Source organism: Diceros bicornis, chromosome 28 (genome assembly GCF_020826845.1).
Source record: "Diceros bicornis minor isolate mBicDic1 chromosome 28, mDicBic1.mat.cur, whole genome shotgun sequence".
Taxonomy (NCBI): domain Eukaryota; kingdom Metazoa; phylum Chordata; class Mammalia; order Perissodactyla; family Rhinocerotidae; genus Diceros; species Diceros bicornis.
The window spans coordinates 28,235,915-28,261,760 of record NC_080767.1 but is presented as its reverse complement, the minus strand read 5'-3'; the positions used below and the strand labels follow the sequence as shown (position 1 = coordinate 28,261,760).

General features: G+C 40.3%; 1 protein-coding gene across 2 annotated transcripts in view; it reads right to left on the bottom strand.

Moving 5' to 3' along the window:
- Nucleotides 1-1,922, bottom strand: part of CNTRL (centriolin) — an 84,570-nt gene extending 82,648 nt beyond the window's left edge. For both annotated transcript variants that reach the window (XM_058523912.1, XM_058523913.1), the window contains exon 1: nt 1,834-1,922. The gene's annotated coding sequence lies outside the window, so the exon portion shown is untranslated. The remainder of the gene's footprint in view (nt 1-1,833) is intronic.
- Between the last annotated feature and the right edge of the window lie 23,924 nt (nt 1,923-25,846).

Below are 25,846 nucleotides of genomic sequence, written 5' to 3'. Positions count from 1 at the left end.
TCCAATCTTCCCATCCCTTTCCATTATTTATTCAGTCAATATTACTGAGTAACTTTTATGCACCAAGAACTGTGCTAGGCTCTAAGAACACAGAGCTGTGAAGGCCGGGTTTCTACACTCAAGAGGCACAACAGGATTATATCTCCCTATTATACACGGTCTCTGCATCAAGTAGTCTCCTTTATAACACCTTACACTTAGAATTAAATGATAATTGTTAAATGACTTGATTATTGCTTGTTTCTTCTAGAGTTTAAGCTACAAGACAGCAGGGACTCTGTCTACTGTTTGGTGCACAACAAATATTTGTTGAATGAATGAAGAAGGGACTGTGCTAAGCACTCTAAAGACATTACCAAATTTAAATCCTCGTGTATGAGATCAAAATTATTAACCTCATTCATAAGTGGCCGTGTATCATTAAGAATTAAGAGCTTGGGGGCCGGGCTGGTGGCATAGTGGTTACGTTCACACGCTCTGCTTCAGCAGCCTGGGGGTTCACAGGTTCAATTGCCGGGTGCAGACCCAAGCACCGCTCATCAAGGCACGCTGTGGTGGCGTCCCATATACAAAGTAGAGGAAGATGGGCATGGATGTTAGCCTAGGGCCAGTCTTCCTCAGCAAAGAGAGGAGGATTGGCAACAGATGTTAGCTCAGGGCTGATCTTCCTCACACAGAAAAAGAAGAATTAAGAGCTTGGGGGGCCAGCCCACTGGCATAGTGGTTAAATTTGGTGGGCTCTGCTTCAGCAGTCCAGGTTTGCAAGTTCAAATCCGGGACGGACATACACTGCTTGTCAAGCCATGCTGTGGGGGTGACCCACATGTAAAAACATAGAGATAGATTGGCAGGGATGTTAGTTTAGGGCCAGTCTTCCTCAAGCAAAAAAAAAGGAGGATTGGCAACAGATGTTACCTCAGGACCAATCTTCCTCACCGAAAAAGAAAAGAATTAAGAGCTTGGATTCTGGAACTGAACAGCCTGAATTCAAATGCTAGTGTTACTTTCTGTGTGACATTAGGCAAATTACTTAACCTCTCTGATCCTCAGTTTCATCACTTTTAAAATGGGGATGGTAACCTCATACAAGTTATTTTAAATTCTAAATCACTTAATACACACAGAGGACTTAGAACTAAATCTGATACACAGCGTACACTCAAAAGTAATTAGCAATTATTTTTACAGATGAGAAAACAGATGCTCAGAAAGGTTAAGGAACATGCCCAAAGTCACAGAGCTGGCGAAGTACCACAAGGTGGAAGAATCCAGACTTGAACCCAAGTTTTGACTTCAAAATTCCCCCGTCCCTTAATCATTATACAACGAAGTATTTGCTCTCCTGCTCCTTTTAACTTTTCTTCCCAATCGCCTAACTCTCATCTTTCCCCATGTACTATATTCCGTCCGATCCCACGACACCCGTCAGGAGACCCAAACCATCCCTTATCCCCGTCATTCCCCACAGACACCTGGTAGACCGCAGCCCCTCCCTCGTCCTCTGGGAGGCCGGACCCCCATCCTTCTCCCACCGCGTCCCAACGTCCACAACTCCCCCACACTCTGGTCCTCCGTCCCCAGCCGCCCCCGCATCCCCGCCCCTGACCTCCTGACCTCCCATCTAAACCTCCCTCCTTCATCCTCCTCCCCACGCCCGTTCCGGGCCCTCCCCTCCCTCCCGTCCAATCCCAATTCCCAGGCACACGCCCCCGCCCCGAATCCACCCCGAGCCGGCCCACCCCACGCCCGGTCCAGGCCTTCCCGCCTTCGCCGGCGGCCCCCACCGCGCCGTCCGGGTGTCAGAGACCGGCCTCGACCAGGCTTGGCACTCACCGCCGGGGAGCCGAGCTGAGCCGAGCGGGCCCGCGGGACGAGGCGGGGCGGAGACGCGCCGGTCCTTCCCTTTAGGCGCCCAGCGGCGCGACGGCCATCTTGTTGTGTTGTGCCGGTTGCCGTGGGGCAGCGCGCGCGGCGTGGGCGGGGCCTGCGGCGGCCACGCCCCTCCTGGAACCGTTGTGGGGGCGGGGCCAGCCTTCCCGCCGCCTGGGCCGCTGGCGCGCAAAGGCGCGCGCCTCCTTGAGGGGAGTGGCGCGGAGCCTGCGGGAGGCGAGGCTTCCTGCGGCCGCCGCCGCCGAGCCCATCTCCTTGCACTGAGGCGCAGCAGCAGACGCCTCGCGCCAAGGCTCAGACACGCTCCCTGGGGGCTGGGCCAGGCCAGACGTGGATGAACCGCTGCGCGAACGCAGCCTGGGCATCGGGCAGAGAGTGTTCCCCTGGCTGGTGACGGGGAAGCTAAAGCCAGCAGCGTCTGAGGAGACTCCAGTTGGGGCTGGCCTGAAAGGGCTGCAGTTCTGCACATATATTCCCCAGATACTGAGGGAGAGTTTAGCAGATGCTGTGCTGGATGCCGGGGAAAGGCAGTGAATCTTTTTATAAACCTTGTCACCAAGGACACCTCCCTCCACTCCAGCCGCCCATTTCCGAGCTTGTACCCTGGACCGTGTCACCATCAGAGGCTGCACCATCTCCAGAAATTTCCAGTATTGTCACTACCTCTCCTCTAACCTTAACAGCCTGGTTGCTCAAAAGATCCCATCCCAGCACAGTTTTTAACTTCGTTGTGACCTGCATTCACTTGTCTTAACAATTTTCTCACAACCAGTTCCTTCCTTTCTCCATCATAAAGCTCACGGTCCATCCTTTGTAACACTATTTTAGAAATTCCCTCTCTCCGCGCCTCAGTGTCCTCATCTGTGAAATGGGATAATCATACCTACTTCCTAAAGTTTTCTTGATAGTTATAGAAGTTAGTGCATGTGAAAGAACCTAGAACAGTGCCTGCCCCATAGTAAGTCCTCAACATGTTTTTAGTTATTTTATTATTAGGCAAAGGTTTTCCGGTAGAAGTGACGTTTCCTTCTAGGCCTGAAAGAGGAAAAGAATTTAGTCAAGGAGTAGGAGAGTAGGGGAAGAATTTTTTTGGCAACGGGAACAATTTGTGCAAACCCTGGGGAGGCGGGCAAAAAAGCGTGGCAATCAGCTGCATGTTAAGTAGATCGGTATGGCTGGGGCAAAAATCTGGAGAGAAGAAGCTGGAAGAGGGGCCTAATTATAAGCCACGTTAGGCGTTGGTAATTTTTCCTAAAGGCAGAGATGGATTCACCTCAATAGGAAATTCAGGTGACTTCCAACAGGGGGCACCATTCACATTCACATTGACGCGAATGGGGCTCCCCTCTCCCCAACTATTTGTGCAACACAGAAGAAAGGCCTTGGAGTTTCAGATGATGTTTATTAGTTTGGAATGTGTACATCGCTGAACGTCAGTTCTACTGTTGTTTGATTTGACACTCCTTTCATTTTCTCTTTTCCACCAGAGAATTGGATTTGTTGTGTCACCTCACTGCTGTGCCCCTCAAAGTCTGTAATGATACTCAGGTGGGATCCATCATCAAATCACCGTGTGCTAGTATAGGTCAATATCAATCTTATTTTGGGAGCAGTCAAAAATATATGCAAAATCCAGAGGATGGTGCAAAACACCTATTTTTCCCTTGGGTAGCCTCTCAGTCTGTATCCAGTTAACCTTGGTGGGTACTCTCCAGGCCCTTCTTGCCCAGTTTTCCTCTTTCATCCAGGCATAGTAGCCTCTGCTAGTGTCTAGCGTGGTGAAGGCCTTGGATAGACCTCAAGCATTAGAGACATAGAGGGGAAAACTTTCTCTAGCTAATTTGAATATTAACTGCCTCTCTTAATATGCTAAAAGAATCTCCCTCCCCAAAGCAGGAGTGAGAATAGGAAGGGAGTGAGAGCAACTCTTTTATTCCACATAAATTTGTATTTATCCGATTAATATGAAGAAGTTGTTACTCTTCTGAGTTACATTTACAATACAAATATTAGCCATGGCAGAGTGACCTAGCTATCCCTCAGTTGTTTTTTTCCAACTGATAGCAAAACTATTTCTGTTTGTTTTAACTTGCCTCATGTTTTGCAACCCACTTTAATCATTTTGCAAATTTGCTTTAGAGGAGAATCAGACTAGCTTGTCAGGCAGGGATGACAGCTTCCGTTATTGCCATTTCTTTCCATGACTTGCAGTATGACTTTAAAAAATAACTGAATTACAGATATGTTTTTAAATAAATGCTTATTTTTTGAATGTCACGGAGTAAAGTGTAATTTGAAACATAAAAAGTCATGTACTGGGGCTGGCCTGGTGGTGTAGTGGCTAAGTTCTTGAGCTCTGCCTTGGCAGCCCAGGGTTCGTGGGTTCAGATCCCGAGCACAGACCTACACACTGCTCATCAAGCCGTGCTGTGGCAGCATCCCACATACAAAATGGAGGAAAGCTGGAACAGATGTTAGCTCAGGGACAAACTTCCTCAAGCAAAAAGAGGAAGATTGGCAACAGATGTTAGCTCAGGGCCAATCTTCCTCACCAAAAAAAAAAAAAAAATCGGATACTATGTCTAAATGGAAATTCTGCATTAGATACCTAAAATATTGATATGTGAAAACAACCTGACTCTATGAAAGAATATAGGATGACCTGCCATTGTCTGTAAAGTACCAAATTCCTTGGGCTTGGCTTGGAAAGCCCTTAATAATCTTTCCTCAATGTTCTGGGTTTGTTTTTTGTTTTTTGTTTTTGTGGTTGTTGTTGTTCATCTCCTTGCTCTCCTCTTTATTTATCTATTTATCTATATGTCCTCTTATTATGTGCCAGGTCTGTGGGAATGTAATGGTGAATGAGATAGACGCAGTTTCTGCCCTCAAAGAGATTGCAATAAATATAGAAAAGGAAGACATTGTGACAATGAAGTAGAATTAGAGATTTGGTGTTGTTCTGTGTGAATCCATATATGGGTTTGGGTCCAGGATGGGAAGGACCTGCAATGTCCAGTGATTCGTAACAACCCTACTCAGGTTAACCTTGGGCTGTTTCCAGTGCCAAGGTTTGTGGAGACGCGGTGACTTGAGGAATCTGTGAGTTTGAATCTACTCTAAAGAGGGCTAGGATAGGCCTTAGGTGCTCAGTTCCAAACCAGAGCCACTCAGGCAAACCCTGAACTCCTTTGTCTCTGAACTATACTACCTGAATCCAAACTGTTATTTATCATTCACCTCCCATGTGACCAGAAAATATTTAAGACCAAAACAGTCTCCAAATACGATTTGCTTATGTCCAGCTTTGAAATATTTTAAGCTCTAAATTCCATTGACTTCCAATGAAGCTGAGCCCAAGGAAAGTCAGAATGGCAGACGGTGTGCTATTATGAGAATTATCTTGCCAGCTCCGTGTAGCATGATGCAGGAGCTTGAACTCCTCTTTACTCTCTCTTATAATGATTTCTGAGGACCCCCCCCCTTAGTAATTAGGTGGCCTTTTGACACAGTGGCCTTCACTTAGGGTGACATTTGGGTTCCAGCTGGTACCCTGAAAGGGTAAATTGAAAGAATCTTAGGAGGTGGTCCCTTAGACGAGAACTACGAGTTCAGTGGTTCTTAGCCTTGGCTGCACATTTAATCATCTGAGGAGCTTAAAAATACTGATACTTGCCCACCGCACCAAACCTAGGGATCTTGATTTAATCAGTCCAAGGTATGGCCTAGGGCTCAGGATTTTTAAAAGTTCCCCAGATGATTCTAATGTACGGCCAAGACTGAGAACCACTACTGTATTTGGTGGTGGGAGCTAAAGTATCATTTGGCCAAATCAGCATGTGAGTTCTTCATTTCAATTTGTTAAGTAAATAAAACAAATATGACTCAGCCCTGCTTACCAGGCATGGCTACGTTTCTGTAGGGGAATCCAGACAAGTAGAATATTTTAAAAAATGACAGAATTTTATGGGAAGTGTTGAAAGTCAGTAAGAATAGGGTTTCAAAGGCGCACACAGGAAGAGGCATTTATCCTCTTCAAAGCAGATCAAGGAAGGTATCCCAGAAAATATGGTTTTTAAGCTGAGACCTGAGTACAACCAGTAGGAGTTAGTCACATGAAGAAGTTGAGAAGAGCATCTAAGGCAAAGGGAATAGGTAGCTTGTGCAAAGACCAAAGATACTTGAGACAGCAACTTCGGAAAACCAGAAATTCATCAGTTGAGCTAGAGCAGAGTTGGAGCCATAAAACTTTGAACTAGGTGCCACGGTAGAAGGGGTCAGATGAGGCATATTAATTGTTAAATCTGTAGATCAATTTGGGGTGTTTTGCCATCTTAACAATATTAAGTCTTCTGATTCATAAACATCAGACATCTTTCCATTTATTTAGGTTTTCTTTAATTTCTTTCAACGTGTTTTATAATTTTCAAAGTAGAAGTTTTGCACTTCTTTTGTTTTTTCCTAAGTATTTTCTTTAATGCTATTGTAAATGGAATTGATTTCTTAATTTCATTTCAGTTTAGTCGTTGCTGCTGCATAGAAATGCAATTTATTTTTGTATATTGAGCCTGTATCCTGCAACCTTACTGAACTTGTTTCTTAGTTCTAATGGTTTTTTAGTGAATTCCTTAGGATTTTCTATATACAAGATCATATCATCTGCAAATAGACACCTGCATGTCTTCCTTTCCAATATTGATGGCTTTTGTTTATTTTTCTCACTAATTGTCCTGGTTAGACTCTCTAGTATAATGTTGAATAGAAGCGGCAAGAGTGGGCATCCTTGTTTTCTCCCTGATCTTAGGAGGAAAGCATTCAGTCTTCCATCACTTAAGTATCATGTTAACTGTGGATTTTTCCTAGGTGCTGTTTATCAGGTTGAAGTTCTCTTCTATTTCTAGTTTGTTGAGTGTGATTTTTTTTTTTATCATGATAGAGTTTTGAATTTTGTCAAATGCTTTTTCTGCATCTATTGAGATTATCATGTGGGTTTTGTTCTTTATTCTATTGATGTGGTGTTTTACATTAAAAAATCAACAATCAGTTGATTTGGGGATGTTAAACCAACCTTGCATTTCTGGGATAAATCCCACGTCATCATGGTATGTAATCCTTTTTGTATGCTGCTTGATTGCTAGTATAGTGCGGAGGATTTTTGCATCTATATTCATAAGTGATACTGGTCTGTAGTTTTCTTTTTTTATGATGTTTTTGGTTTTAGTATCAGAGTAATGCTGGCCTCATAGAATGAATTGGGAGGTGTTCCCTCCTCTTCTATTTTTCGGAAGAGTTTGAGAAGAATTAGTACTAATTCTTCTTTATATGTTTGATGGAAACTCACCAGTGAAGACTTTGGGGCCTGGGCTTTTCTTTGTGGGTAGTTTTACAATTGCTGGTTCAGGGGCCGGCCCAGTGGCATAGTGGTTATGTTCAAGTGCTCTACTTTGGGGGCCTGGAGTTCGTGGGTTTGGCTCCCAGGTGTGGACCTACACACTGCTCATCAAGCCATGCTGTGGCGGTGTCTCACATACAAAACAGAGGAAGGTTGGCACAGATGTTAGCTCAGGGATAATCTTCCTCACCAAAAGAAAAAAAAATTGCTAATTCAATTTCTTGTTATAGTTCTTTTCTGATTGTCTATTTATTCTTCAGTCAATTTTAGTAGTTTTTATATTTCTAGGAACTTTTCCATTTTATCTATCTACTTTCTGTTGAATGTAGAGAGATAAAAAAAATGTGTATGTCTGTTGGCATACAGTTGTTCATAGTATTCCCTTATAATCCTTTCCATTTCTGGAATATTGGGAGTAATGTCTCCTCTTTCATTCATGATTTTAGTAATTTAAGTCTTATCTCTTTTTGAGGTCCTAGCTAAATATTTGTTAATTTGGTTGATCTTTTCAATGAACTAACTATTGGTTAGGTTAGATTTTCTCTATTTTTTTTCTATTCTCTAGTTCATTAATTCCCACTCAAATTCTTATTATTTTCTTTTTTTTATTTTTTTTTTATTGTGAAATTTTTGTTGTACATTATTGTTTATCAGTCACCATATAAGTGCATCCCTCCACCCCTTGTGTCCACCCCCCAACCCCCTAGCTCCTGGTAACCACCAAACAGTTCTATCTGTGCATGTGTTGGTTTATCTTCCACATATGAGTGAAATCATGCCCTGTTTGTCTTTCTCTTTCTGGCTTATTTCACTTAACATAATACCCTCCAGGTCCATCCATGTTGTTGCAAATGGGACAATTTTGTCTTTCTTTATGGCTGAGTAGTATTCCATGGTATATATATACCACGTCTTCTTTATCCATTCATCAGTCAAGGGACACTTGGGTTGCTTCCATGTCTTGGCTATAGTGAATAATGCTGCGATGAACATAGGGGTGCATAAGCCTCTTTGTATTGTTGATTTCAGGTTCATTGGGTAGATACCCAGTAGTGGGATAGCTGGATCATAAGGTATTTCTATTTTTAATTTTTTGAGGAATCTCCATACTGTTTTCCACAGAGGCTGCACCAGTTTGCATTCCCACCGGCAGTGGATTAGGGTTCCTGTTTCTCCACAGCCTCTCCAGCATTTGTTGCTTTTTGTCTTGGTGATTATAGCCATTCTAACAGGTATAAGGTGATATCTTAGTGTGGTTTTGATTTGCATTTCCCTGATGACTAATGATGTTGAGCGTCTTTTCATGTGCCTATTGGCCATCTGTATATCTTCTTTGGAGAAGTGTCTGTTCATTTCCTCTGCCCATTGTTTGACTGGGTTGTTTGTTTTTGTTGTTGTTATTCAGTTGTGTGAGTTCTTCATATATCATGGAGATTAATGCCTTGTCAGATATACGGTTTGCAAATATTTTTTCCCAGCTGGTGGGTTCCCTATTCGTTTTGATCCTGGTTTCATTTGCCTTGTAGAAGCTCTTTAATCTGATGCAGTCCCACTTGTTTATTTTTTCTTTTGTTTCCCTTGTCTGAGTAGACATGGAATTCAAGAAGATCTCTTTATGGCTGATGGCGAGTAGTGTACTCCCTATATTTTCCTCCAGGAGTTTTATAGTTTCAGGTCTCACCTTAAGCTCTTTGATCCATTTTGAGTTAATTTTTGTGTATGGTGAAAGAAGATGGTCTACTTTCATTCTTTTGCAAGTGGCTGTCCAGTTTTCCCAGCACCATTTATTGAAGAGACTTTCCTTTCTCCATTGTATGTCCTTAGCTCCTGTGTCAAAGATTAGCTGCCCATAGATATGAGGTTTTATTTCTGGACTTTCAATTCTGTTCCTTTGATCTGTGTGTCTGTTTTTGTACCAGTACCATGCTGTTTTAACTACTATCACTTTGTAGTATGTTTTGAAGTCAGGGATTGTGATGCCTCCAGCCTTGTTCTTCTTTTTCAGGATTGCTTTAGCTATACGAAGTCTTTTGTTGCCCCATATGAATGTTAGTATTCTTTGTTCTATTTCTCTAAAGAATGTCCTTGGGATTCTGATTGGGATTGCATTGAATCTGTAGATTGCTTTAGGTAGTATGGACATTTTAACTATGTTTATTCTTCCAATCCAAGTACATGGAATACTTTTCCATTTGTTTATGTCATCATTGATTTCGCTCAATAATGTCTTATAGTTTTCATTGTATAGGTCTTTCACTTCCTTGGTTAAATTTACTCCTAGATATTTTATTCTTTTTGTTGCAATTGTAAATGGGATTGTCTTCTTGAGTTCTCTTTCTCTTAGTTCATTGTTGGTGTATAGAAATGCAACTGATTTCTGTAAGTTGATTTTGTACCCTGCCACTTGGCTGTAGTTGTTGGTTATTTCTAATAGTTTTCCAATGGATTCTTTAGGGTTTTCTATATATAAGATCATGTCATCTTATCTCGCAAACAGCGAGAGTGTCACTTCTTCATTGCCTATTTGGATTCGTTTTATTCCTTTTTCTTGCCTAATTGCTCTGGCCAGAACCTCCAGTACTGTGTTGAATAAGAGCAGCGAGAGTGGGCACCCTTGTCTTGTCCCTGTTTTCAGAGGGATGGCTTTCAGTTTTTCCCCATTGAGTATGATTTTGGCTGTGGGTTTGTCATATATGGGCTTTATTATGTTAAGGTACTTTCCTTCTATACCCATTTTGTTGAGAGTTTTTATCATAAATGGATGTTGGATCTTGTCAAAAGCCTTCTCTCCATCTATTGAGATGATCATATGGTTTTTATTCCTCGTTTTGTTAATGTGGCGTATCACATTGATTGATTTGCAGATGTTGAACCATCCCTGTGTCCCTGATATAAATCCTACTTGATCATGGTGTATGATCTTTTTAATGTATTGCTGTATTCGGTTTGCCAATATTTTGTGGAGGATTTTTGCATCTGTGTTCATCAGGGATATTGATCTGTAGTTTTCCTTCTTAGTATTGTCTTTGCTTGGCTTTGGTATCAGGGTGATGTTGGCCTCGTAGAATGTGTTGGGTATTGTTTCATCTTCCTCTATTTTTTGGAATAGTTTGAGAAGGATAGGTATTAGGTCTTCTTTGAATGTTTGGTAAAATTCTCCAGAGAAGCCATCTGGTCCTGGACTTTTATTTTTTGGGAGGTTTTTGATTACTGTTTCAATCTCTGTACTTGTAATTGGTCTATTCAGGTTCTCTGTTTCTTCTTGATTCAGTTTTGGGAGGTTGTATGAGTCTAGGAATTTATCCATTTCTTCTAGATTGTCCAATTTGTTGGTATATAGGTTTTCTTTTTTTTAATAATTTTATTTATTTATTTATTTTCCCCCCAAAGCCCCAGTAGATAGTTGCATGTCATAGCTGCACATCCTTCTAGTTGCTGTATATGGGACGCGGCCTCAGCATGGCTGGAGAAGCGGTGCATCGGTGCGCGCTCGGGATCCGAACCCGGGCCGCCAGCAGCGGAGCATGCACACTTAACCGCTAAGCCATGGGGCCGGCCCAGTATATAGTTTTTCATGGTATTCTCTTGTAATCTTTTGTATTTCTGGGGTATCTGTTGTAATTTCTCCTTTTTCATTTCTAATTTTATTTATTTGAGCCTTCTGTCTTTTTTTCTTGGTGAGTCTGGCTAAGGGTTTGTCAATTTTGTTTATCTTCTCAAAGAACCAGCTCTTTGTTTCATTGATCCTTTCTACTGTTTTCTTTTTTAATTTCAATTTCATTTATTTCTGCTCTGATTTTTATTATTTCCCTCCTTCTGCTGACTTTAGGCTTTGTTTGTTCCTCTTTTTATAATTCTCTTAGGCATAGTTTGAGGTTTCTTATTTGGGCTTTTTCTTTTTTGTGAATGTGGGCCTGTATTGCTATGAGTTTCCCTCTCAGGACCACTTTTGCTGCATCCCATATGAGTTGGTACGGTGTATTTTCATTTTCATTTGTCTCCAGATATGCTTTGATTTCTCCTTTAATTTCATCAATGATCCATTGGTGGTTTAGTAGCATGTTGTTGAGTCTCCACAGCTTTGTCACTTTCCCGGTTTTTTCCTTGTAGTTGATTTCTAACTTCATGGCATTATGGTCTGAAAAGATGCTTGTTATGATTTCAATCTTCTTAAATTTATATAAGCATGCCTTGTTTCCCAACATATGGTCTATTCTTGAGAATGTTCCATGCACGCTTGAGAAGAACGTGTAATCTGCTCTGTTTGGATAGAGTGCTCTGTATATGTCTATTAAGTCCATCTCATCTAGTTTTTCATCTAGGTCCATTGTTTTCTTATTTATTTTCTGACTGGATGATCTGTCCATTGATGAGAGTGGGGTGTTAAGATCCCCTACTATTATTGTGTGGTTGTTAATATCTCCTTTTAGGTTTGTTAATAGTTGCTTTATGTACTTTGGTGCTCCTGTATTGGGTGCATATGTACTTAAAGTGATATGTCATAAAAGAGTGAACTAAGACTTGGAAAAAATGTTTTAACATTGCCAGAAAATGCACTGGAAGATAGAAATTATATGTTATTCCCTAAGTACTGTGAGATAATTAAATCAACCTCCAGGGGAGATTAGCTTGAAAACTGGATAGTCTTCCTGTCCTAGTCCAGTGGCAACTGAGTTCAAGAATTTCATCTACATTCTTATTCTTCTTTTACCACTAAAGATAATGTCTTTGTATCTTTGTCTAATAAAACCAGGTGATCTATAAAAAAATTAATAAATAAAATAAAATAAAATAAAAGTGATTTGTCTTCTTGGTGGAGTGTCCCTTTTATCATTATATAATGCCCCTCTTTGTCTCTCATTGCCTGTTTTATCTTGAAGAAAACTTTGTCTGATATAATTATGGCAACACCTTCTTTCTTTTGTTTGCCATTAGCTTGGAGCATTGTCTTCCATCCTTTCACTCTGAGCCTGTGTTTGTCTTTAGAGATGAGATATGTTTCCTGGAGGCAGCATATTGTTGGGTCTTGTTTTTCAATCCATCCCACCACTCTGTGTCTTTTGATTGGAGAGTTCAGTCCATTTACATTTAGGGTAATTATTGATATATGGGGGCTTGTGGGTTGCTATTTTATCACTCTTTTTCTGGTTCTTTTGCATTTCTTTTGTTTCTCGTCTCACGTGTTTCGGGCTACCAATGCAGTTTGGTAGTTCTGTATGGGAGTTCTCTTAGTTTTCTCTTTCTTTATCGTGTGTGATTCTGTTCTGATTATTTGGTTAGTGGTTACCATGAGGTTTGTATAAAAAAATCTCGTGGATGTGATAGTCCATTTTTTGATGGCCTCTTATTCCCTTCGATTAAGTCAATTCGACCCCTTACCTCTTCCCCTTCTATGTTATTGTTGTCACATTTTATTCCTTCTTGTGTTGTGAGTTCATGTTTAACATGATGAGGTTATATTTATGCTTGGTGCTTACCTTCCCTTGTTCTTTGGTTTTATAATTAAGTGTTTGCTAATCTATTTTGATAGAGGACTGCAATTTTTCTGGTTTTAATGACCTATTTTCTTCCTTGTTCAAAACTTTGAATCCCCTTTCTCTTTTTATCCTCAGGGATGAGGGCCTTCTTGAGCACTTCTTGTAGTGGGGGTCTTGTGACAATGAACTCCCTTAGTTTTTGTTGTTTCTGGGATAGTTATTATTTCTCCATCATATCTGAAGGATATTTTTGCTGGATAGAGTATTCTTGGCTGAAAGTTTTTGTCCTTTAGAAATTTGAATATATTGTTCTACTCTCTCCTAGCCTGTAAAGTTTCTGTCAAGAAATCAGCTGACAGCCTGATAGGAAATCCTTTGTATGTTATTTTTTTTTTTTTTGTCTGGCTGCCCTTAATATTTTTTCTTTGTCATTGACTTTTGCCATCTTAACTACTATATGCCTTGGAGAGGGTCTTTTCATGTTGATATATTTAGGAGATCTATTGATTTCATTTACTGGTATTTCCAGATCCTTCCCCAAGTTTGGGAAGTTCTCAGATATTATTTCTTTGAACAAGTTCTCTTCTCCTTTTTCCCTCTCTTCTCCCTCTGGAATACCTCTAATCCTTATGTTGGATTTCCTAATTGAGTTGGATATTTCTCAGAGGGTTTCTTCATTTCTTTTTAGTCTTAGTTCTCTTTCCTCCTCCATCAGGAGCATTTCTGCGTTGCTGTCCTCGATATTGCTAATTCTTTCCTCCACATTGTCAGCTCTGATACTTAAGGCTTCCAGATTTATTTTTATCTCCTCTATTGTGTTTTTCATCTCTAAGATTTCTGATTTTTTTTTTATAGTTTCAATCTCTTTCGTGAAGAAACTCCTGATTTCACTGAATTGTCTGTCTGTGTTTTCTTGTATTTCATTAAGCTTTTTTATGATGGCTATTTTGAATTCTCTGTAGTTAAGGTTATACATTTCTGTGCTTTCCAGGTTGAGTTCTGGGTGCTTGTAATTTTCCTTTTGGACTGGAGATTTAATATATTTTTGCATAGTGCCTGTCAGTGTTGGCTTACTTTTCCTCATAGTGAAAATATATGGTCTCAGTTTCCTCTTGCTGCCACTGGGTGGGGGTCAAGGGCTGTGTATTCTGGCCTGCCTCAATTCGTGGGCGCTCCTGGCGGCCCCTGGCTGATCTGCAGTGTGGCTGAGTGGAGGCTGCTGAGGGGGGAAGCGTGGAAACAGCTGGAGCTGGAGCGCAGCTACGCCAAAGCAGCTGGGGCTCGGGTGAGGGTGGGTTGAAGCAGCTGCAGCTGAAGTGCCGCTGGGCCAAAGAAGCTGGAACTAGAGTGCACTGGACCAAAGAAGCTGGAACTAGAGTGCACTGGGCCAAAGAAGCTGGAACTGGAGTGCGCTAGGCCAAAGAAGGAGGAGCTGGAGCACTGCTGGGACAAAGAAGCTGGAACTGGAGTGCAGTGGGCCAAAGTTGCTGGCACCAAGTCAGCTGGAGCCTGCGCACAGGCCAAGCGGAAGCAGCTGGAGCCGGGGCGGGGGACGGTCACACCAAAGGAGCTGGGGGCAAGGCATGTTCCAGCCAAAAGAGCTTTTTTTTCCCCTTCTGCTATTTTTGCATTTAGTGTGCTCTTCTCTCCCCACTGTCTTAAGGTGGAGGTTGATTTGAGATCTTTCATATTTTCTTTTTTTTTTAAATTTTTTGTTTATTGCAGTAACATTGGTTTATAACATTGTAAAAATTTCAAGTGTACATCATTATACTTCTATTTCTGCATAGATTACATCATGTTCACCACCCAAATACTAATTACAACCCATCACCACACACATGCACCGAATTATGCCTTTCACCCTCCTCCCTCCCCCCTTCCCCTCTGGTAACCACCAAGCCAATCTCTGTCCCTATGTGTTTGTTTATTGTTGTTATTATCTACTACTTAATGAAGGAAATCATACGGTATTTGACCTTCTCCCTCTGACTTATTTCACTGTGCATTATACCCTCAACATCCATCCATGTTGTCACAAATGGCTGGATTTCATCGTTTCTTATGGCTGAGTAGTATTCCATTGTGTATATATACCACATCTTCTTTATCCATTCGTCCCTTGATGGGCACTTAGGTTGCTTCCAAGTCTTGGCTACTGTGAATAACGCTGCAATGAACACAGGGGTGCATGTACCTTTACAAACTGGTGTTTTCAAGCTCTTTGGATAAATATCCAGCAGGGGAATAGCTGGACCATATGGTAGTTCTATCCTTGATTTTTTGAGGAATCTCCATACTGTTTTCCACCCACCAGCAGTGTATGAGAGTTCCGTTCTCTCCACACCCTCTCCAACACATGTTGTTTCCTGTCTTGTTAATTATAGCCATTCTGACGGGCGTCAGGTGATATCTCATTGTAGTTTTGATTCGCATTTCCCTGATAGTTAGTGATTTTGAACATCTTTTCATGTGTCTGTTGGCCATCTCTATATCTTCTTTGGAGAAATGTCTGTTCAGGTCTTTTGCCCATTTTTTAATTGGGTTGGTAGTTTTTTTGTTGGTAAGATGCATGAGTTCTTTATATATTTTGGAGATTAAGCCCTTATCAGAAGTATGGTTTGCAAATATCTTCTCCCAATTGTTAGGTTGTCTTTTCGTTTTGTTGATGGTTTCCTTTGCTGGGCAGAAGCTTTTTAGTTTGATGTAGTCCCATTTGTTTATTTTTTCTATTGTTTCTCTTGCCCGGTCAGACGTGGTGTTTGAGAAGATGTTGCTAAGACTGATGTCAAAGAGCGTACTGCCTATGTTTTCTTCTAGAAGTTTCACAGTTTCAGGTCTTACATTCAAGTCTTTAATCCATTTGGAGTTAATTTTTGTGTATGGTGTAAGGTAAGGGTCTACTTTCATTTTTTTGCATATGGCTATCCAGTTTTCCCAACACCATTAGTTGAAGAGACTTTCTTTTCCCCGTTGTATGTGCTTGGCTCCTTTGTCAAAGATTAGTTGTCCATAGATGTGTGGGTTTATTTCTGGGCTTTGGATTCTATTCCATTGATCTGTGTGTCTGTTTTTGTGCCAGTACCATGCTGTGTTGGTTACTAGAGCTTTGTAGTATATTTTGAAATCAGGGAGTGTGATACCTCCAGCTTTGTTCTTTTTTCTCAGGATTCCTTTAGCTATTCGGGGTCTTTTGTTGTTCCATATAAATTTTAGGATTCTTTGTTCTATTTCTGTGAAAAATGTTGTTGGAACTTTGATAGGGATTGCATTGAATCTATAGATGGCTTTAGGAAGTATGGACATCTTAACTATGTTAATTCTTCCAATCCAAGAGCACGGAATATCTTTCCATTTCTTTGTGTCTTCTTCAATTTCTTTCAGAAATGTTTTATAGTTTTCGGTGTACAGATCTTTCACCTCTTTGGTTAAGTTTATTCCTAGGTATTTTATTCTTTTTGTTGCAATTGTAAATGGGATGGTATTCTTAATTTCTCTTTTTGCTACTTCGTTGTTAGTGTACAGAAATGCAACTGATTTTTGTATGTTGATTTTGTATCCTGCAACTTTACCATATTCGTTTATTACTTCTAAAAGTTTTCTGGTGGATTCTTTAGGGTTTTCTGTATATAAAATCATGTCATCTGCAAATAGTGACAGTTTCACTTCTTCCTTTCCAATTTGGATCCCTTTTATTTCTTTCTCTTGCCTTATTGCTCTGGCTAGGACTTCCAGTACTATGTTAAATAAGAGTGGTGACAGTGGGCATCCTTGTCTGGTTCCTGTTCTTAGAGGGATGGCTTTCAGTTTTTCACCATTGAGGATGATAATTATCTGTGGGTTTCTCATATATGGTCTTTATTACGTTGAGGTACTTTCCTTCTATACCCATTTTATTCAGAGTTTTTATCATAAATGGATGCTGTATCTTGTCAAATGCTTTCTCTGCATCTATTGAGATGATCATGTGAATTTTATTCTTCGTTTTATTAATGTGGTGTATTACGTTGATTGATTTGCGAAAGTTAAACCATCCCTGCATCCCTGGAATAAATCCCACTCGATCATGGTGTATAATCTTTTTAACGTATTGTTGTATGCGATTTGCTAGTATTTTATTGAGGATTTTTGCATCGATGTTCATCAGTGATATTGGCCTGTAATTTTCTTTTTTTTGTGTTGTCCTTGTCTGGTTTTGGTATCAGGGTAATGTCAGTTTCGTAGAATGAGTTAGGGAGCTTCCCCCCCTCCTCAAATTTTTGGAAGAGTTTGAGAAGGATAGGTATTAAGTCTTCTTTGAATGTTTGGTAGAATTCACCAGGGAAGCCGTCTGGTCCTGGACTTTCATTTTTGGGGAGGTTTGTGATTACTGTTTCGATCTCCTTACTGGTGATTGGTCTAATCAAATTCTCTACTTCTTCTTGATCCAGTTTTGGAAGGTTGTATGATTCTAAGAATTTATCCATTTCTTCCAGATTGTCGAATTGGTTGGCATATAGTTTTTCATAGTATTCTCTTATAATCTTTGGTATTTCTGAGGTGTCTGTTGTAACCTCTCCTCTTTCATTTCTGATTTTACTTATTTGTGCCTTCTCTCTTTTTTTCTTGGTGAGTCTAGCTAAAGGTTTGTCAATTTTGTTGATCTTTTCAAAGAACAAGCTCTTGGTTTTATTAATTTTTTCTATTGTTTTTTTGGTCTCTATTTCATTTATTTCTGCTCTGATTTTTATTATTTCTCTTCTTCTACTGATTTTGGGCTTTGTTTGTTCTTCTTTTTCCAGTTCCTTCAGGTGCATTGTTAGATTGTTTATTTGAGATTTTTCTTGTTTGTTGAGATAGGCCTGTATCGCTATAAACGTCCCTCTTAGAACCGCTTTTGCTGTATCCCATAAATTCTGGCATGTCGTATTTTCATTTTCATTTGTCTCCAGCTATTTTTTGATTTCTTCTTTGATTTCTTCATTAACCCAGTCGTTGTTCAGTAGCATTTTGTTTAATCTCCACGTATTTGTGGCTTTTCTGATTTTCTTCCTATTGTTGATTTCTAGTTTCATACCGTTGTGGTCAGAAAAGATGCTTGGTATTATTTCAATCTTCTTAAATTTATGGAGACTTGTTTTGTGGCCTAATATGTGATCAATCCTGGAGAATGTTCCATGTGCATTTGAAAAGAACGTGTATTCTTCAGTTTTTGGATGGAATGCTCTGTATATATCTACTAGGTCCATCTGTTCTAGTGTGTCATGTAAGGCCAATGTTTCCTTATTGACCTTCTGTTTGGATGATCTATCCATTGGTGTAAGTGGAGTGTTAAAGTCCCCTACTATTATTGTGTTACTGTCTATTTCTGTTTTTATGTCTGTTAATAATTGCTTTATATATTTAGGTGCCCCTACATTGGGTGCGTAGATATGTACAAGTGTTATATCCTCTTGTTGGATTGTTCCCTTGATCATTATGTAATGCCCTTCTTTGTCTCTTTTTACAGTTTTTGTTTTAAAGTCTATTTTGTCTGATATGAGTACTGCTACCCCAGCTTTCTTTTCATTGCCATTTGCGTGGAGTATCTTTTTCCATCCCTTCACTTTCAGTTTGTGAGTGTCTTTAGGTCTGAAGTGTGTCTCTTGTATGCAGCATATATATGGGTCTTGTTTTTTTATCCAGTCAGCCACCCTATGCCTTTTAATTGGAGCATTTAGTCCATTGACGTTTAAAGTAGCTATTGAGAAGTATGTACTAACTGCCATTTTTTAACTTTTTTTTTCTCAGTGTTTTAGTAGTCCTTCTCTGTTCCTTTCTTCTTCTATACAGAATTGATGGTCACTTTAGTTTGACCTCTGTCTGAAAGCTGTACTCTTTAACTCCCCTCCTCCCTCATTTTATGTTTTTGATATCATATCTAACCTCTTTTTTGTGCATTTGTATCCATTACCCTCTTATCATGGAAATAGATAATTTTTCCTATTTGTGGTCTTCTCTTTTCCCCTTAAATCAGTCCCTTTAACATTTCTTGTAGCACTGGTTTCTTGGTGACAAACTCCTTTAATTTTTGCTTATCTGGGAAAATTTTGATCTCTCCTTCCATTTTGAATGATAACCTTGCTGGGTAGAGTATTCTTGGCTGTAAATTTTTTCCTTTTAGCACTTTAAATATATCGTGCCATTCTCTTCTAGCCTGTAATGTTTCTGCTGAGAAGTCAGCTGATAGCCTTATGGGGTTTCCTTTGTACGTAACTTGACGTTCTCTTGCGGCTTTTAGGATTCTCTCTTTATCTTTAATTCTGGACATTTTGATTATGATGTGTCTTGGTGTGGGCCTCTTTGGGTTTATCTTGTTTGGGACTCTCTGTGCTTCCTGTACCTGGATGTCTGTTTCCTTCCTTAGGTTAGGGAAGTTTTCATCTATTACTTCTTGAAATAGATTCTCTGCCCCCTTGTCTCGCTCTACTCCTTCTGGGACACCTATAACACGGATGTTAGTGTGCTTGATGTTGTCCCAGAGGTCCCTTAGACTGTCCTCACTCTTTTTAATTCTTTTCTCTTTTACCTGTTCACCTTGGGTAATTTCTTCTAGTCTTTCGTCCAGCTCACAGATCCGTTCTTCTGTATCCTCTACTCTGCTTTTGAGTCCCTGTAATGAATTTTTCATTTCCAGTATTGTATTCTTCATTTCTGATTGGTTCTTTTTTATATCTTCCATTTCTTTGTTGACATTCTCACTGAGTTCATCTATTCTTCTCCCCACATCAGTGAGCATCCTTAACACTCTTAGTTTGAACTCTCTGTCGGGTAGGTTGCTGATTTCTGTTTCACTTAGTTCCTTTTCTGGGGTTTTGTCCTGTTCCCTTACTTGGAATGTATTCTTTTGCCTCCTCACTTTGCCTCTTTCCCTGTGCTTGTGTCTATGTATTAGGTAGGTCAGCTATGTCTCCTGCTCTTGGATAGGTGACCTTATGTAAGTGATGCCTTAGGAGGCTTCCAGTGTGCTTCCCTCAGTTCTCAATGTTCCAGGGGTGACCCCTATGTGGGCTACGTGTGTCCTTCTGTTGTGGCCTGTTTGCTCTCCCTGTAGGCACCCAGGGAGGCCGAGTTATGCTCCTAGCCAGCTGTTGTAATGCTCAGCTGCTTGTAGTTGTTGTGGGCCCTTCAGTCTCTTTATCAGGTGTGGGGAGCCCCAGCACAGTTGGCTGCAAGTTCTAATACCACATTTGTGTTGCAGTATTTCTTTTAAGTGAGTAGGCCCCCAGTGTGGCAGGTTGTTAGGCTCAGGGCCTTACAATTGTTGTAAGCCTCTAGCCTATTAGGTCTCTTGTCAGCTCTCTGAGGATTGCAGCTGGGTGGGGCTGGCCTCAGGCACAGGAGCACCCAATTGTTTCAGGCTTTGGAAGGTGGGCAAACCCCCTATGTGGGTCTTTGAGAAGCACAAGTCTTCTGCAGCTGACAAGCCCTGCCGCCCACAGGTCCACACACACAGTCAACACAGTCCTGCCCTGTGTGCGTGCCCCGTCCTCCCCAAGCGGACCCAGTCTCACCACGGCAGGAGCCCCACACACTCTGCCACCGCCCCACACTCTCCACCCGCTCCTTGTGCACACCTTGCCCGGCTAAAGTCGGCTCAGTTGGCAGGCTGCAGAGAATCCAGTCACCATTCTATGCAGGCCCACAAGTTGCCTGAGGGCTTGTTGTTGGGTGGGGCCAGTCTCTAGGGTGGGCTGCCTTCCCTGGCTGAGCTGGATTAAATCGGTGCTCTAGCGAGTGGGGCAGACCCTGGGCTAGCAGGCCCCAGGGAGAACTCCAATGGCTTCTGTGTCAGCACGCCCACACCAGGCCACAACAACGGCCTCCACCAACGTCCCAGTCCCTGGAGAGGTCTCACCCCTCACCGAGATGCACTCAGGGCCTATTAGGTGAGTCTCTTTTCACTACAGCACTGTGCACCTTTCTTTCTGGTGATTTTAGGATGCTTTCTGAAACAGGTGAGTTTGCGTGTGGGCCCTTTAAGAGCCGGTTTTAGTTTCTTTGTGAACCGGGTTTTCTGGGGGTACTCCCGAATGTTTTAGTAGCAGGCAAAGTCAGATATTCTGCCGCTCGTCTAGATTGTGCTGGGTCCACAAAATGCCCACAGCGGGGGCGCTCCCCGGCTCGGGGCCCCGCGCCTCCAGAGAGGGCTGCAGACCTGTGCGCTGCTCCCGGGGGGCCGTGAAGCTGGCCGCTTGTGAAGGCGGCGTCCTTCCTCTCCAGAAGGGAGTCTCTGCCTCTTCTACCTCAGTTAGGATTGTCCGTTGTTGCAGGAGTTCCTCTTATCCAATTTTCAGTTCTGTCTCAGGGGTAATTTTTCCACCAGTAGTTGTAAATTGGCTGTGTCCACGGGAGGAGGTGAGTTCCGAGTCTGCTTGCACCGCCATCTTGACTCCCCCCACCCATATTTTCTAATATAGGTGTTTACAGCTAGAAAATTTCCTGTAAGCATTGTTTTAGCTACATCTCATATGTTTTGGTATGTTGTGTCTTCATTTTCATTCATCTCAAAGTATTTTCTAATTTCCCTTGTGATTTTTTTTTGAACCATTGTTTATTTGAGAATGTGTTGTTTAGTTTCCACATATTTGTGAATTTCCCTAATTTCTTTTGTTATTAATGTCTAATTTCACTCCATGGTGATCAGAGAACATATTCTGTATGACTTCAACCCTTTTAAATTTGTTGAGGCTTCTTTTATAGTCTAGCATATGGTCTATCCTGGAGAATGTTTCATGTGCACTTGAGCAAAATGTATATTCTGCTGTGGTTGGGTAGAGTGTTCTATAGATGTCTATCAAGTCTAGTTGGCATATGATGTTGTCTTCTATTTGTTTGTGGATCTTCTGTGTAGTTGTTCTATCCATAATTGAAACTATTATTGTTGAATTGTCTATTTATCTCTTCAGTTCTGCAGTTTTTGCTTCACATATTTTGGGGCTCTGTTGGTAGGTATATATATATATGTTTATAATTGCTATATCTTCCTGATGGATTGACCCTTCTATCATTAAAAACCCCTCTTTATCCCCAGTAACATTTTTGTTTTAAAGTCTGTTTTGTCTGATATAGTATAGCCACTCCAGTATTCTTATGGTTGCCGTTTGTGTGATATATCTTTTCCCATCCTTTTTCTTTCAACCTATTTGTATCTTCAAATCAAAAGTGTGATCCTATAGACAACACATAGTTGGATCTTGCTTTTCTTTTATCCAGTCTGACAGTCTCTACCTTTTGATCGTATAATTTAATTTATTCACATTTAATGTTATTATTGATATACCTGGATTTATATCTGCCATTTTATTTTTTGTTTTCTATATGTCTCATGTATTTTTTGTTTCTCTATTCCTCCTTTACAGCTTTTTTTTTACATTAAATTAATATTTTCTAGTGTTAGCATTTTAATTAATTCTGTTTTTAAAAGTTATTTTCTTAATGGTTGCTCTATGGCTTACTATATTCATCTTAACTTATCCAAATCTGCTTCCTATTTATACTAACCTAATTCCAGTGAGATGTAGAAATGTTACTCATAGAAATAGCTTTATTTCCTCTTTCCCCTTTTTGTGCTATTATTATTATACTTATTACCTGTATGTATGTTACAAGCACACCAATACTTTGTTATAATTATTACCTTATATCATTAAGTTTATTAAAGAAGCTGAGAAAAGAAAGGAGAGCAAGTAAATATTTATAGAGTATGTCATATTTACTTTCCATGTAAATTTGATTGTTCTGTCAAAAGTCCTCATCACTCTCAAAATGCATTATTTAATCTTCTTTTGCATGGCATTTGTTTATTATTACATTTATCATATATACAGAAGAGGTTATAAAACATATAAGTATAGCTTAAAGAATAACAACATAATGAATACCTGCATATTCACCACTCAGGTTAAGAAATAGAAGCCCTCTGTGTGCCCCCTATTTACCTGTTTCCCTATATCATTTTCCAACTTCTTCCCCAGAGGAGAATGACTTTTATATTAATAATTCTGACTTTTATATTAATAATGTCCTTGCTTTTCTTTATAGTTTTTCCATGTATATATTTTTCCTTAAGTAATATAATGTTTAGTTTTGAATAACTGAGTAGGAAGCCAAACCTAGCTACTTAAGGAAAGGTCACGATAGCCATTATTAGATCAAGGATCCCTAGAGTAGATAAGTGAATGCTTCTGGGTCGCAGCCTAGTTTTATCTCTTGAGAGTGTACAAGAGCCACTTCTGGGGATGTCACTGTACCTGGGAATGTCATGAGTAAATACAGAAATTGCTGCTGTTGGGCATCTGGTAGGGGGTAGTGTAGACTGGGAATAGAGAGCAAAAATTTCATCAGAACATGATTGCAACACGCCAAATACAAATAAGAATCTGGGTCAGGCTCACCTGGTCATTCTGACCTCAAGTTAAAAAGATCATATAAGAGCAGCATGGATCTGGATGATCCTCAGCTTATCTGTCCCTTGAGTCTCAACTGCTCCAAGTGTTTGAGTTTCCCTGGACATCTTCTGCACAACTGCTATCCTGGACTTTCCCTTCACTATCCTATTGAGAAATCCTTTTGCCTCCCTCTTTCGTTGGACCTCCTATTACCTGTATCCCATATCTTTATTTTCTTGGTTTATTCTCTTATTTGGTAGAGTACATTCTCTGGTAGCACATTGAAATAGGGTATATAGGAGGCAAAAAAATTTTTTTAAATCTTGCATTTCTGAAAACTTCTTTATTCTACTTTTACACCTGATGGATAGTTCATTTGAATATAGAATTCTACATTAGAAATCATTTTCCTTTAGAACTTTGAAGATATTACTCCATTGTCTTCTTGCTTCCCATGTGGCTTTTGAAAAGCCAGACCATTCTCCCTTCTAACTCCTAATCCTTCCAACTCCTAATCCTTTATATGTCACTTCTATCTTTCTCTCTCTCTGGAAGCTAGTTGGATCTATTTTTTGTCCTCGGTGTCTGAAAAGTTCCAAATGATGTGCCTTGGTACCAATACATTTTTATCTTTCTGCGTGGCACTTGGAAGGTTATTCCAATCTGATGACTCATGTCCTTCTGTTTTGGAAAATTTTCTTAATGATTTCATTGATGATAGCTTCCTCCACTCTTCTCTCTTCTCTCTTTCTGGAGCTCCCATTATTCATCTGCTGGACCTCTTTGCATGGTCCTCTAATCATCTGATCCTTTTTTCTCCTATTTACCATCCCTTTGTCTTTTTGCTTTACCTTTTTGAAGATTATTCAAGTTTATCTTCTAAAGTTTTTTATTTATGCTGTCATGTTTTTAATATCCAAGAGTTCATTTTGTTCTCTTTGTGTTCCTTTTAATGGTATCCTGTTCTTGCTTCGTGGATGCAATATTTTCCCTTATCTTTATGAGTATATTAATGAAGTTCTTTTTGGGAGGTGGGAAATAGTCTTCTTCACTTTACATAACCTGTATTTCCTCTAAGTTTGTTTTTTTTTTCCTGCATGTTTTGGTCCTTATCTTTTATGTTAGAGGCTTTCTTCAGATGTCTGATAACTCTTTGATGTTTGTTCTATTGTGGGGGGAGGAGATCTTTAGTTCTATTTTGAATTTATTAAGTTTGAGATGCCAATTAGATATCCAAGCGGATATTTTGAGTAAGGCAGTTAGATATACAACTCTGGAGTTTAGGAGAGAGGTCCAGCAAATTAAATTTTGGTGCGTTGGGGTATCTAGATGGTATTCAAATCCATGCAATTGGATAAGATTGCCTAGTGAGTGGATGTACATAGAAAAAAGGCCTGAACCCTGGAGTATTCCAACATTCAGAGGGAGAGGTCCTCTCTGGAGATACAAATTTGGATGTCATCAATAGAGAGATGGTATTTGAGATAATGACTTTCCTCCTTGTGAAGGAAGCTGAGGGAATTATAGTTTGCCATGGTAACTTAAAATAGCCAAATAGCTCAGTGGAGAGCCGGCTGAAGTCTGTATCTTTGACAGGAACACAAGTAATACTTTCCTCCATCTCCCTTTAAATGCCAGACCATACAGCAATCCACTGATTCTCAATCAGGGACCAGTTTGCCCTGCTCCCCACCAGGGCACATTTGGCAATGTCAGGGACATTTTGTTTTCACGACTGGGAAGGTTTTACTGACATCTAGTGAGTGGAGGCCAGGCATGCTGCTAAACAACCTACAATGCACAGGGCAGCTGCCCATAGCGATCCTTCAGCCCAAAATGTCAACAGTGCTGTAGTTGAGAAACCTTGAGATAACTCTACTTATACAATTTTTTCCTCCTATTTGTTGCAAGGTAGGGGGAAATTTTCTAAAAGTTTCAGTATTAAGGAATGTCAAATGTTTGTGGCCTATTTAAGTTACGCAAGTACTGATGATAGTGCGAAATTTGACCAGAAACATTTTTGGCTCCAAATCTTTGTCACTGTGTTTGTTTTTTCTTGGTGATCATGTGAGTCCACGCACGGGACTGAGCATAAAACAAGAAACACAAATTGTCTTCTTGTGGCCAAAATTTTGAGGCCTGTGTGAAAAGAGTTGACATATGTTAAATATGACCTTGAAATAAAGTGTTTTTTTTTCCCTTTAGATGGTTTCAGTTACTGAGACAGTTGGCCAAAAATTAAAACACAGCTACAGTCATTCTCATCAGCGATGAGAGTGTTTCTGATATTGTTGGTCTGAAAACGTTCTGGACTGGATTGATGCCAGACCTATCAGTGGCACCGACTGTAATCTAAAGATCCTTTTACATTAAATCATCCTTTTCAGTACCTTGTTGCTTAGTAATTTTCCTATCATTGTTCCTGTTTGATATGATTCAGAACTCAGATGGTGGTTTAAATATTAGCTTGCCGGTCCCAGGTCAGAAGAATGTCTTGCAATAGCGGATATGTCAGCTACATCACTTCCAGGAGAATGTTCACTCACTACTCATACAATTCCATTAGTCCCAACAAAATTATAATGTCTAGCTTCGAAGTTATGAGACTCCTACTTAACAAACATTATCAAAATCTAATGCTTTTATGGTAGATCATTTTTAAAAGTTGCTATTGTGAATGA